Raw genomic sequence first — 14,529 nt, 5'->3', positions numbered from 1 at the left:
CATATGACAACTGATAAGTTTCTGGCCTTGAAGCAGTTTGTCCATGATGATGACATAACCATCAAACCCGCTGATAAACCCTATTTGGCTGAAATTAAGTGACAGTCTCTGTTAGACTGAATAAAGATCCCAAATTTGAGATTCAAACGTATTTAAATATGATTTTGGATAAAGCTAGGACTGAAAAATTGATAGATGAGGATTTGTATACATATCTTACTGTAAAGAATCTAATTACCCCGGTAATATATGTTTTACCGAAAATTCATAATAGGTTAATTGATTCCCCATGGTAGACCAATAGTGGCTAGTGGCTTCTTGGATAAAGCATTGAGGTATTTTGCAATCACTGGACAATCATATATTCAAGACACCTCTGATTTTCTGCACAAAATTGAGGAGGTTGATTTAACTGAGTATACTGATGCTGGAATCTTTTGATGTGTTATAACTGTACACGTCGATTGGATGTCAATAAGGCTTGCGTGTGGTCTCAAAAAAATTGGAAAATTTAGGAGAAATACTAGGAGAAAAGTTGTGAATTTATACTGTCATTGTTGTCATTGATCCTGCATAATAACTATTTTTGTTTACCATATATACTTGAGTATAAGCAGACCGGAGTATAAGCCGAGACCCCTAATTTTACCACCAAAAACTGGGAAAACCTATTAACTTGAGTATAAGCCGAGGGTGGGAAATGCATTGATCACAGACCCCCCCAGAATATAGCCAGCAAGTCCCCAGTAGTATATAGCCAGCAAGTCCCCAGTGGTATACAGCCAGCCCCCAGTAGTATACAGCCAGCTCAGCCTGCCCCCTGTAGTATACAGCCAGCCCAGCCTGCCCCCTGTAGTATACAGCCAGCCCAGCCTGCCCCCTGTAGTATACAGCCAGCCCAGGCTGCCCCCTGTAGTATACAGCCAGCCCAGCCTGCCCCCTGTAGTATACAGCCAGCCCAGCCTGCCCCCTGTAGTATACAGCCAGCCTAGCCTACCCCCAGTAGTATACAGCCAGCCCAGCCTGCGCCCAGTAGTATACAGCCAGCCCAGCCTGCCCCCAGTAGTATACAGCGAGCCCAGCACAAAAAAAAACAACTTATATACTCACCCTCCGGCGCCCCGTAGCGTAGTTCGCCTCCCCCGATGTCAGTGCAGCTCATCTTCTGTCTTCCGCGCCCATCTTCTGTCTTCTTCTGTCTTTGGCAACATGGCGCGGCCAAGACCTCCCCGGCCGGCAGGCGCATAGTATGATGTGGCTGCTGCTGACGTTATACTAGGCGCCCTGCAGGATGTTACCGAAGACAGATGACAGAAGAAGACAGAAGAGGAGCCGCGCGGACATCTGGGAGCAGCGCTGCGCATCGGGGCCGCCTGTGGTGCTGGCTGTATTGAGGTTAAAGTGCTGGGCTGGCTGTATTGACTCGTGTATGAGCCGAGTTGAGGATTTTCAGCACAAAATTAGACAAAAAAGGATAGATCTTCGTGTCTCTTGAAATTTTGCCGATAGGCCTCACGTGCCTATTCGTGGAGCGCTATTTAGTTGTACGTACGTACTAGTGCAGAGCTATTTAGTTATTCAGGCCGACTAAAAGGCCGATGTTACAAAAAATATAAAGCGTTTCTGGACACAGAAGAGCTTCCGGACAGCCGCAGTAACTGTAATGGAATGCCAAACCTGGCTTATTTATGGAGGATCTCCTAGGAACAATATAGGTGATGTAAATACGATAAATATGTACACCTGTGATATTTTTAACTATTTATTGGTAGCGCATATTCTCTTTGGTTCAAAGTATAGATTTATATGTCATTTTTTAAATCACAAATGCATTAATTAATATGGAATATGGTCATTTATATGACCATGGTCCTTAACTGTAAAATATGACTGTCACGGGTGGTCCCGCGACCCACATCGCGGGTCGCGGGCTCACCCGTGCCGCCCTGCCCCCGCCAGCGCGCCGCCAGCGCATCTCACCCGTCCCGGCTCCTGGCTCGCTCCCCTCCGCTGTGCGCGCGCGTCCCCGACTGCTAGGGCGCGCGCACGGCACCTTCTCCAAATTTAAAGGGCCAGCGCGCCATTAATTGGCGCTGGCCATATTGCCCAATTCTTCATAAGCCTGCCTCTTCCTGTTACCCTTGCCGGATCTTTGTGCCTCATAGCCTTAGAGAAAGCTTACTAGCGATTATTCCTGCGTTCCCGTGTATTCCTGCGTTCCCGTGTATTCCTGCGTTCCCGTGTATTCCTGCGTTCCCGTGTATTCCTGTGTTCCCGTGTATTCCTGTGTGTTCCCGCTCCTGTGTTACCCGAGTTCCTCCGTGTTGCTGTGTTCCGTGTGCCTGTGTTCCCGTTCCCACCTGCCTGGACCTCCTGTTGCTGACCCCGGACTTGGACCTGACGTTGCATCTCTGCCGCCTGCCCTGACCCTGTGCCTGGACCTGTCTACGAGATCCGCTAAGGTACCTCGACCTCGGCTGCCACCGTGGGCTAGTCACACCTGGGAACGACCTAGTGGTATCCTGCCGCAGCAAGTCCAACCCGCTTTGCGGCGGGCTCTGGTGAATACCAGGTGCCGCTAGGCTCCGGTTCCGGGTGTTGGCTAGTTACATCTCCCGCGGTGGTCCAGAGGATCCACTGATCCCGACAGTAAGATCCGGCCATGGATCCCGCCGAGGCTCCTTCTCCCAGTCAGCCTGATCTCGCCAACATCGTGATCCACCAGTCCCGGCAGATTGCTGCACAACGGAATCAACTGGAGCAAGTCACCGCCATGCTGCAACAGCTGCTAGCTACCCAGCATCAGCAACAGTCTCCTGAGGTGGCCGCTGCGACTCCTGCTACCCCGGCTTATCTCCCTGCTGCTGAACCCAGGCTACGTCTCTCTTTGCCCGGCAAGTATGACGGGGATCCCAAGATGTGCAGGGGCTTCATCACCCAGTGCTCCCTGCACATAGAACTTATGCCGTCGCAATTTTCCACAGAGCGGTCCAAGGTGACATTTGTCCTCAGCCTCCTTTCCGGGAAGGCCCTGGCCTGGGCTACTCCTCTTTGGGACAGGGATGACCCGGTTGTCACTACCCTCTCGGAATTTCTGGCAGAGTTCCGGTCAGTCTTCGAGGAACCGGCCCGAGCTTCCTCTGCGGAGTCTGCATTATTGAACCTGCGCCAGGGTAACTCATCTGTGGGAGAGTACGCGGTTCAGTTCCGCACCCTGGCTTCTGAACTTGCCTGGAACGATGCGGCCCTCATTGCTACCTTCAAGAAAGGACTTTCTGCGCAGGTCAAGGACGCGCTGGCAGCACGGGACCTGCCGTCAACTCTGAGTGGTCTGATCACCTTGGCCACTCGAATTGATGTGCGGTTTAAGGAGCGCGCTGAGGAACTACGCTCCGAGTACCCCCAAGGCCGTGTTAGACGTCTTCCTCGCCTGGCACCTGTATTCCAAAAGCCGCTTCAGCCCCCGGCTGAATCTTCTGCTGATGAACCTATGCAGGTGGACCGAGTCCGGCTTTCTCTACAAGAGCGTTCCAGGCGACGTCTGGAGAACCTGTGCATGTATTGTGCCAGCCCAGGGCACTTCGTCGGGGCTTGTCCTGTCCGCCCCCAACGTCCGGGAAACGCCAGCACCTAGGCTTCTTAGGAGAAGCGTCCCTAGGTGAGAATAAAGCTTCTCCACGCTTGACTCTCCCCGTACTCCTCTGCGTTGGCACTGGCACCCAGATCCAAGTTTCCGCCTTCCTGGATTCGGGCTCTACAGCGAACTTTATGGATGCTGCCCTGGTCTCCCAGCATCACTTCCCGGTGGTTCGTCTCAGGAAGCCATTGTCCATTGCCTCGGTCAGTGGCCAAATTCTCTCCGTGCCCATCCGGTTTCGCACAGAACCCCTGCTCCTGCAAGTTGGAGCATTACATAGAGAAAGACTGTCCTTTTTTGTGCTGCCCCAGTGCACTTCCACTCTCCTGCTGGGCCTTCCCTGGTTGCAACATCATGCCCCTGTTCTGGACTGGTCTTCTGGGGAGATTCTCCGCTGGGGTCCGGATTGTTCATCACACTGTATGAAGGTTCTACATCCGCTCCCTGTCGGGACTTCTACCTTGTCTCCTAAGCCTTTGGGGGGGCTTCCCGCTCCATACCAGGACTTCGCGGATGTGTTCTCCAAGAAACAAGCTGAGACCCTTCCTCCACATCGTCCCTACGATTGCCCCATCGACCTGCTGCCTGGATCTTCTCCTCCTCGGGGTCGGGTGTACCCGCTCTCGGTACCTGAAACAGCCGCCATGTCCGAGTATGTCCAGGAGAATCTACAAAGAGGCTTCATTCGTAAATCCTCCTCTCCGGCAGGCGCCGGCTTCTTTTTTGTCACCAAGAAAGATGTCTCTCTCCGCCCCTGTATTGACTATCGCGGTCTTAACAAGGTCACCGTTAAGAATCGCTATCCTCTGCCGCTGATCACGGAGCTGTTTGATCGCCTACGGGGTGCGAGAGTCTTTACCAAGCTGGATCTTCGTGGGGCCTACAATCTTATCCGCATCAGGAGGGGCGACGAGTGGAAGACCGCCTTTAACACCCGTGATGGGCATTTTGAATATTTAGTTATGCCTTTCGGACTCTGTAATGCGCCAGCCGTTTTCCAAGAGTTTGTCAACGATATCTTCAGGGACTTATTGTACCGCTGTGTTGTGGTTTACCTGGATGACATCCTTGTGTATTCTGCTGACCTCGAGTCCCACCATTCCCATGTACGGCAAGTGCTCAGCCGCCTCAGGGCCAACCATCTCTACGCCAAACTGGAGAAGTGCCTGTTTCATCAAAAAAGCCTTCCATTCCTCGGCTACATTATTTCCGATAAAGGCTTGCAAATGGATCCTGATAAGTTATCTGTGGTTCTTCAGTGGCCACGCCCTGTGGGACTACGGGCTATTCAAAGATTCCTGGGCTTCGCAAATTATTATAGACAATTCATTCCCCACTTCTCGACTCTGGTAGCTCCTATGGTGGCGCTAACGAAGAAAGGTGTCAATTCTCGTGCCTGGCCCCCAGCGGCTGACCAGGCCTTCACGAGACTAAAGTCTGCTTTTTCTTCTGCATCTGTCCTTACCAGACCAGATACCGAGAAGCCATTTTTTGTGGAGGTTGATGCCTCCTCCGTAGGAGCTGGAGCGGTCCTTACTCAGAAGGGGCCTAGGGGCCGTACTCTATCTTGCGGCTTCTTCTCCAAAATTTTCTCCCCTGCAGAGAGGAATTATTCTATTGGAGATCGTGAGCTTCTGGCCATCAAGCTTGCCTTGGAGGAGTGGCGTCATCTGTTGGAGGGAGCCAGATTTCCAGTCAGCATCTACACTGACCACAAGAACCTCCAATACCTACAGTCGGCTCAGCGGTTGAACCCGCGTCAAGCCCGGTGGTCTCTCTTCTTTTCCCGTTTTGACTTCCAAATCCATTTTCGCCCTGCCGAGAAAAGCATCAAGGCTGACGCCTTGTCCCGTGCTTCGGATGTTATGGGGGAGGACTGTGCCCCGAGATACATAGTTCCTCCTGAGAGACTTGTGCTGGCAGCGCCGGTGGACCTCCGGCAATTACCTCCCGGCAAGACTTATGTGCGACCTGGTCTTCGAAAGAGGATTCTGACCTGGGGACATTCCTCTCGTGTGGCTGGGCACCCTGGGGTGCAGCGCTCTGTGGCCCTAATTTCCCGATTCTATTGGTGGCCTGATTTGGTCAAGGACGTTCGGGATTTTGTGCGGTCCTGTACCTCTTGTGCTCGTAATAAGCCCTCACGACAAAAACCAGCTGGTCTTCTGTTGCCGTTACCCGTGCCTACTTGCCCGTGGTCTCACGTGGCTATGGATTTTATTACAGATCTGCCACCATCATCTGGCAATACCGTTATCTGGGTGGTAACCGACCGCTTTTCCAAAATGTCTCATTTTGTTCCTCTGCCAGGCCTGCCATCTGCTCCACACCTTGCCAGCCAGTTCTTCACCCACATCTTTCGCCGACATGGACTTCCATTGCACATCGTCTCGGACCGAGGGGTCCAGTTTGTCTCCCGCTTCTGGCGAGCCCTGTGTAATCAACTGCAGATAAAACTGGACTTCTCTTCTGCGTACCATCCTCAATCTAATGGACAGGTTGAAAGAGTTAACCAGACTTTGGGCTGTTACCTGCGTCACTTTGTCTCTGCCCGTCAGGATAACTGGTCCACTTTGCTACCTTGGGCAGAGTTCTCTTATAACTCCCTGGATTCGGAGTCTGCTGGTGCATCACCCTTCTTTGTTCTATATGGAAGACATCCACGTCCACCCCTACCTCTCTCCGTGTCTGCTGATGTTCCTGCTGTGGAAGAGTTGGTAACGGACCTTAAAGCTATTTGGGAACAGACTCGTCAGTCCCTGCTTCAGGCCTCTGCCCGCACCAAGACTCAGGCCGATAAAAAACGCAGGTCTCCTCCCATCTTCTCTCCAGGGGATAAAGTGTGGCTGTCTTCAAAATATGTCCGGTTGAAGATTCCCAGCTACAAGCTTGGCCCTCGCTATCTGGGTCCATTTGAGGTGCTGAAGCGTATTAACCCTGTGGCCTATAAGCTGCGCCTTCCTCCCACCATGCGCATCCCAAACTCCTTTCATGTCTCCCTGCTCAAGCCTGTCATCTTGAATCGCTTCTCCCAGCAAGATCCTCCTCCTACTCCAGTGGCGGACTCTACCAACACCTATGAGGTAAAAGAGATCTTGGACATGAAGACGGTGAGGGGGAAGCGGTTCTTCTTGGTTGACTGGAGGGGGTTCGGTCCTGAAGAAAGGTCGTGGGAGCCAGAGGACAACATATTGGATCGTAGTCTTCTGCAGAGGTTCCTCCAGCCTAGGAGGAGGGGGAGGCCGAAGGGGGGGGTACTGTCACGGGTGGTCCCGCGACCCACATCGCGGGTCGCGGGCTCACCCGTGCCGCCCTGCCCCCGCCAGCGCGCCGCCAGCGCATCTCACCCGTCCCGGCTCCTGGCTTGCTCCCCTCCGCTGTGCGCGCGCGTCCCCGACTGCTAGGGCGCGCGCACGGCACCTTCTCCAAATTTAAAGGGCCAGCGCGCCGTTAATTGGCGCTGGCCATATTGCCCAATTCTTCATAAGCCTGCCTCTTCCTGTTACCCTTGCCGGATCTTTGTGCCTCATAGCCTTAGAGAAAGCTTACTAGCGATTATTCCTGCGTTCCCGTGTATTCCTGCGTTCCCGTGTATTCCTGCGTTCCCGTGTATTCCTGCGTTCCCGTGTATTCCTGTGTTCCCGTGTATTCCTGTGTGTTCCCGCTCCTGTGTTACCCGAGTTCCTCCGTGTTGCTGTGTTCCGTGTGCCTGTGTTCCCGTTCCCACCTGCCTGGACCTCCTGTTGCTGACCCCGGACTTGGACCTGACGTTGCATCTCTGCCGCCTGCCCTGACCCTGTGCCTGGACCTGTCTACGAGATTGTCATCCGCTAAGGTACCTCGACCTCGGCTGCCACCGTGGGCTAGTCACACCTGGGAACGACCTAGTGGTATCCTGCCGCAGCAAGTCCAACCCGCTTTGCGGCGGGCTCTGGTGAATACCAGGTGCCGCTAGGCTCCGGTTCCGGGTGTTGGCTAGTTACATCTCCCGCGGTGGTCCAGAGGTCCGACAATGACATTATGAGATATATCTATATGATTGGATAATTAAGTATTCTGAAGGCACTTCCTATATAAGTTTGTGTGTAACACATAGTAAATGCTTGACAAAGGCTCCAGTTGAAGCTGAAACGTTGCGGTGTTGTATGAATAAATCCACTTGATTTCCATTTTTGAACCTGGAGTGCTGCTTTTCTGTTGGATATATTATATGGAGTTTTTTTCTGGACTCTGTTAGCTTTGCACCTGTGTGTGTTTTTTTATATGTAGTGCTGCCCTGGACATAAAAGTATAAAAGTATTGGACTACAAATACAAACAATTCCGTTAGTTTGTGCTGTACTAATTGGGGAAAGAGGTTAATCCGCACCTGTTGATCCTTCCTGCTCTTGATGATGGTAAAAGTTTCCCCAGGAAAAAGACATTTTACATAAGTGGTGCCATGATTATATTAGGTGCAGACACACCCCTTCACACCCATAGGAGGGTTCAGGATCCCACCTACCATGGATCAGCTCCAGGACCATGGAGGAGTTCCAGCTTCTCAATGAGAAGTCATATGGTCAGGGTTGTGGCCTTATGGGATCTGGATGATTCCCTGGATTACATTGAGACCAGACATGATCCATTTACTATGCTCCCATTGAGAGTTATTTATATCCATGTGTCCAAGGATGCTAGAACAAATTGAGACAGAGGTATGCGTTTTCCTTTGCTGTACTGATTCCAAATATGCATTTGTCCTTAGGTGGGGATGGATCCTGACTCCATAACTGTCCCTAACTGACATATTAGTCATACAAAATACATGTGTTTGTTTTAGGATCCTTTGTCTAGAAAGAGGAGGGAACTCTAAGGAGAGCTTGGAGTCACTAAGACTAACGAGGTGTTAGTTGAAGTGGGCCTTACAGAGAGTTCATTAGGTTATTCAAGATAAGGCTAGATTGAAGTGAGGGAAATGTGGGATGCCCTGATGAACATGGTAAAACCTGGCATGAGACCTTGTCCTTGTATATTCCTATTATTCATCACATGGGGTTAGAGGGCACTAGGAGGCAGCACTCTTCTGTGTTCATCTGCACACCATTCAGCTATCTCGCCTCGCCTGGATCTGTGTTACCATGTTCATGACCATTCCAGTGATGAATAGCAAAGTCATACTGTTGGAGCGCGAGTCTCCAGAATAGCAACCTGCCACTATTACCAGATACCTCCCTAAGCAGGAGCTTCTGTATCAGTCAAATAACGGGTTGCTCGTGGCCCATTGAATTTACCTAAGAGCGTACGGCATTGAGGCCAAACTCACTGGCATCGGTTTGCTCTATAAACGGCCGGGAAAAGTCGGCAGCTTGTAGCACTGGGAATTTACACAGCACAGTCTTCAGTGCTCGGAAGGCCGTCTTGCATTAGTCTATCCAATCAACTGAGGTGGGCAACTACATTGGTGAGGTCTGTCCTTGAGTTCTGACTCCGGGCCTCCATCTCACCTGGCAACCACTGGGTCAAAAGGGAGGAAGTCGTCTGGTCCCAGAGGGCCTTCAGTGCTCTGACTCTGTGTGACAGTGGCAACCACTAACGCTTCACGTCCAACCTAGTCACCAATTTTCCTGTGTACCAAATCCTGTTGTACCAGGGTCATCTCAGCCCCAGTGTCTCTCAGTCCTATGGCCACACCTGGACTATGGTAACGGACTGCAAGGTATCATGGGACATCCCACCACCATGAGCCGCACATAAAACCGGGGGCGGTTTTAGAAATTGTACCATGCACTTGAGGCACTGGGGCTTTGAAGTGCCCCGGCTGTTTACATAGATGATGGTGTTGGTTTTACACCCTTTCTAGCCAGCAGATTTCTTGACCTCCAGAGTCTGGTTGTTGGTGTACTCATCCACCAGGCCAGCTGTTTCCAAAGCCTCCTTTGTCCTCCGGTCATGAAGGTGCTTCTGTAATCCTGGGGGCAATTCCCCAAGAACTGCTTGATGGCAATTTGCTCCTTCAGCTTTTGGAAGGTTTTAAGTCCCAGCCCCAAGGTCCATTGCTCTTAGGCGAGCCCTTATGTGGTCACTCCAGCTGTCTTGAGACCTCTGCTGTAAACTCTGGAGATTCTTCTGGTAAGACTCAGAGGGGTCAGGCTGTACTGCTGGACCAGAGCCTGTCCGATGTCCTCATAGGCCAGGGTGGTCTCTATAGACAAATAACCAAATATTTCAAGGGCCTTCCCTCTGAGACGAGGGGTTAGGTACTGAACCCATTGGTTATTAGACACATTGTACTGCTGACAAGTTTTTTCAAAGCCAAGTAAGAACGTTTCCAGGTGAGTACCTTTATCAAGCAGGGGAAAGTACCCAGTCCGCAGCTTTGGGACATGGTTCTCCGCCGGCAACTCAGGACTAGCTGGAGCAGACCGTCATAGCTGGAGCATCTGCAGCTGGCATTCATGCACCGGTTTCTGTTCTGCAGCCTCTGCTTCCACTTGTTCGCAATGTTCAGCAGCTTCTGCTTGTTTACATAATTAAGCAGCCTCTGCTCGCTCATGCTTTTCTGCAGCAGCCATGTGGGTCTCACAAATATGTATATATTTTTTTAAGGGGAACGTGTGCCACACTGTTCCACTGCTCCAGAAAAAAACTGTCCCTAATTAGCTACAGCCATACAAAAATAACAAATGTATTTCAGTGGCTGAATGCCGCTGATTCCAGCAATAAAGGTTTTTCCTACACCTCCTATAACATAAATATATGCATCTACCATGACCAAATGAAATACAACTTTGGCATTAAAAGGTTCAGCAATAGAGTATTTAGAGAAATATATATACATGGTTAGTACTGAACTCCTATCGCTGTCCAGTATTGCATATGAGGGTCCCCTGTTTCCCCTAGCCTAGCTAATATTTTCATGTCAGCATTTGAGGAAAAATGCCTCCCCCCTCCACCAACACAGTCATCACGTTAAATTATGGCTAAGATACATGGATGACATGTTTGTTGCTTGGGGAGGGACAGAATTAGCACTAAATGAATTGGTTTCTGTTACGTCTGTGTCAAAACGTCCTTCTATCCGCAGTTGGCAGAATAGGTGGCGTTAATTTGTGTGTGAACTGTGACTTAGTGTTTGTGCTTGGATTAACCGAGCCACACCCTGCTCCTTGCATTTCAGCCTGAAGTCTGCTGCAGGAGGCATGTCCGGGAACTGCCTTATATACCTACCTACTCCCATCAGACCTTACTGGTTATTCAGTCTGATCTCTGTATCCACTGCTATCTTGCTGTGTTTCTAGCTTCTCTTGCATTTTCTGGTTTCTGATCTCTTGCCTGTGTCTTGAATATTCTATTTGGATTGTGATTTGGTTATTGTTATTCCCCGCTGTTTCCGACTCGGATTGTATACCTTGCCTTATTGTGTTTTTTTGTCTGTACTGTTACGTGGGGGGGTACACAATAAGTAGGTTAGGGACAGATTGGGGGTTTCAGTGCCAGGGCTCACTGTCCTTGTTGGTGTCCTGCCATTACAGTTTCTTTCTTAAATGTACAACACAAACAAATCAAATTTACAGTTGAAGCTAATTATAATGAAATACATTACCTGGATGTAACTGTGCAATGATCTGACTCTAATAATGTTACTACTACACTTTTTACAGAGACCACAGACAGAAATAATTTGCTAAATAGAAACGGCTATCATAGCCCAAAAATATTTAATGGCATTCCAAAGGATCAATTTATCGCGTGTCAGATGTACTTGGGACACTAATAATGAATATAATAAGCATAAACAAATATGAAGAAAAGAATTTGAAGAAAAAGGGTACAATTGTGCTCCGCACCATAGCTCTAAGGCGCTGGGTCCTGTGATTGGCGCTCAGCGCCGTAGAGCTACGATGCAGAGACGATGCCGGTTCGGCTCTGCACCGAGCCGGCATCGGGGTCAAGGGATGTCAGCCGTAATCTACGGCTGACATCGCCGGGTAACACCTGGGGTTTGAGCGTTTTCGGGGGGGCGCTGATCGTTGCTATGGCAACCCTGGGGTCCGATCAGGACCCCAGAGATGCCTGAAGGCACTGCCATTAAGATGGCGTCAGTGACGGCATCTTAAAGGCACAGTGTCAGCCTATGCAAGTGCATAGGCTGATACTGCTAATACCCTGCAATACATCAGTATAATGCTGATACCCTGCAATACAATCCAAACAAAACAAGAAAAAGGTGGGATGCGTACACAAGGCTAGACAGAAATAACAAAAAATGTTTATTGGATAAATAACAATTTTAAACACTATCAAGACGGGACAACAATAAATATAAAAACACTTAAAAAGTACACCAGAGGGATGTACAAAGCTGCCAAGGGCCAAGTTGCCCTAGAAACCCCCTACTACAGTCTGCCAATAGTAGAACTATAAGGACCAGAATATGAATAACCATATAGAGCTAAAGTGCAAAAAATGATGCATGAAAAGTGCAATTTGAACAATGTAACAAAGCTCTGATGCATTGATCCCTACATGCCTAACATATACAATACCATGTTGTCGTAGAATGACACAATAAAGAAAGGCAGGCAGGTGTAGGCAGAGAGAGAGGGGGGTAGGCCGACCCCACGCGTATCGTCACCTGAGGAAGTCACCGAATAGGTGACGATAGAATAGGATAATCAAAATAAATTATCCAGACATTTCAAAAATGATGAAAATGTAAAGAAGACATATGGGAAATGTCATTCAGCAACTTATTTAGGTGGCAAATCTATCTGCCTGAAAACGCGATGATTTCGAATTTCGAAAATGGTTAATTTTTTCTGTAAATAAACTCAAAACTTATCAGCCAACATTTACCACTGAAATGAAGTACAACATGTGGGGAAAAACAGTCTCAGAATCTCTTTGATAAGTAACAGAGTTCAAAAGGTATAACCATATAAAGAGACGCATGTCAGAATCAAAAAAATGGAACTGACCCTAAAGCTCCGTCCTTAAGGGGTTACAGAACTGTGAATAACTAAATGGAAACAAATAGAAAAGAAAAATCATTTGTTTATTTCCAGATACGATCAAACTATTTTAAAACATTGGAATCTCCTGAAATGCAAACCTAAATTTGGTAGACTTTTGACCGAACCTCCTCGATTCGTCTATAAAAAGGGTAATCTATAGCTAACTATCAGACCAGACATCAAAAAGTTTGACAAGCTTGACAAAGTTTGTAATGTTCATGTCTTTATCTTGGGTTTTATAGAAACAATTCCCGGTGGAGGTTTCACTGATCCGTGGCTTGTGGAGACAATTCACAGGCAGCTGGTAGCAAGGCAACTCTAGCCATTCGTAGCATGTAGCAGATCAGGGGTGTAACTACAGCCATTGCAGCGGTCGCTGCTGCTACAGGGCCCTCAAAATCCAGGATACAGTGGAGCATGAGTGAATCATCATTTATCATGTGTTGCGGCACAACTTCATTGCAGGGGCCCGGCAGAGGGGAGGAGGGAGTGTTGTTCTTAATTTTATGCTGCCCGGGAACATCCCTCGATCTGTCCCTGTCTGTGCCCCTGTCCATACAATGCCCTTGCACACGCAAGCAAAGAGGAGGATATACTGTATGTGTATATACTGTATGCATGATGCCTATATACTGTATGCATGTGTGTGTATGCTATATATATGTATATGCAGTATGTGCTTATATGGTGTGTAGTAGTATGGTATGTGTATATACTGTATATATAAGTATATGTACTAGACAGAATGGGGCACATTTACCAAGAACAGGGCAAACTGTACTAAATGCAGTTTGCCTGTGCAGTGTGCAAGGTGCGCCAGATTCAGGGTTTCTGGCGCACATTCTACATGAATCTGGCACTTCCTGCACTGCTCTGACAGTGTGCACCAACTTTTTTTTGTAAATACGGGTGGGACCCGATTCCTTTTAGCTCTGTCCCTGCTGCATGATGACTCCGGCCCTGTCACCGCTAACTCTGTCCCCTGGGACTTCAATTCTATCTGCGTCTAGAGAGGGAACAAATAGAGTTGAATTACAGGTATTAGCTATTAGCTCTCTGCATCATCACTTTTCCCCTATAGCTGTGATGCCAGCAGGCACAGAGTGATGATGTCATCATCTTCCGGCATCACAGCACAGAGGATGAGGAGAGCTGCTAGGGAATGGGGACAGGTGAGTATGTGGTGTTTACTTGTTTTTAAATTATTTTAAACAAGAAAAAGTAGTCTAGTGGGGGCCACATTATGGGGGGTGTAAGAGGCGGCCTACAATATGGGGGTATAAGAGAGGGGCCACAATATAGGGGGATATGAGAGGGGGGCCTACACAATGGGGGATATGAGAGGGGCCCACGTTATGGGGAGATATGAGAGGGGGCCAAAATATGGTAGTGGTTATGAGAGGGGAAAATATAGGGCATATGAAAGGGTCCAAAATATGGGGTGTATAAGAGGGGGCCCACAAATTTGGGGTAAGAGGGGGGTTACAATATAAGGGAGAGATGAGAGTGGCCACAATATGAGAATGAGAAAATGAAGGTCCACAATATGAGGGGAAGGTGAGAGGTCCCAATATGAGGGGGATTACCATATTGCATGATAAAGGGTATTCAACGCCGGGATGTTGAGGGCATAAATGGCTGCATGCATATTTCTCATTCAATTAGCATTGTTACAGCAATTTACTTTATCTATACAGGAATGCTGATTGAATCCATACAATTAATGATTGATGAGAAAAAAAAACACCTGAGAAATTCATATTCATGATAATCCACTGTGAATATTCCACTGCTTTCTACAAATTGATCGCGGGAAAGGACTTAAAATTACTGAAGTAAAAAAATTGGTTTTAATGCTGTCTCATTTCCATATCAGCATCACGTCAAGCAGCTGTGC

Source organism: Engystomops pustulosus, chromosome 2 (genome assembly GCF_040894005.1).
Source record: "Engystomops pustulosus chromosome 2, aEngPut4.maternal, whole genome shotgun sequence".
NCBI lineage: Eukaryota > Metazoa > Chordata > Amphibia > Anura > Leptodactylidae > Engystomops > Engystomops pustulosus.
The sequence above is the reverse complement of the archived record's forward strand: the minus strand, read 5'-3'. Positions refer to the sequence as shown.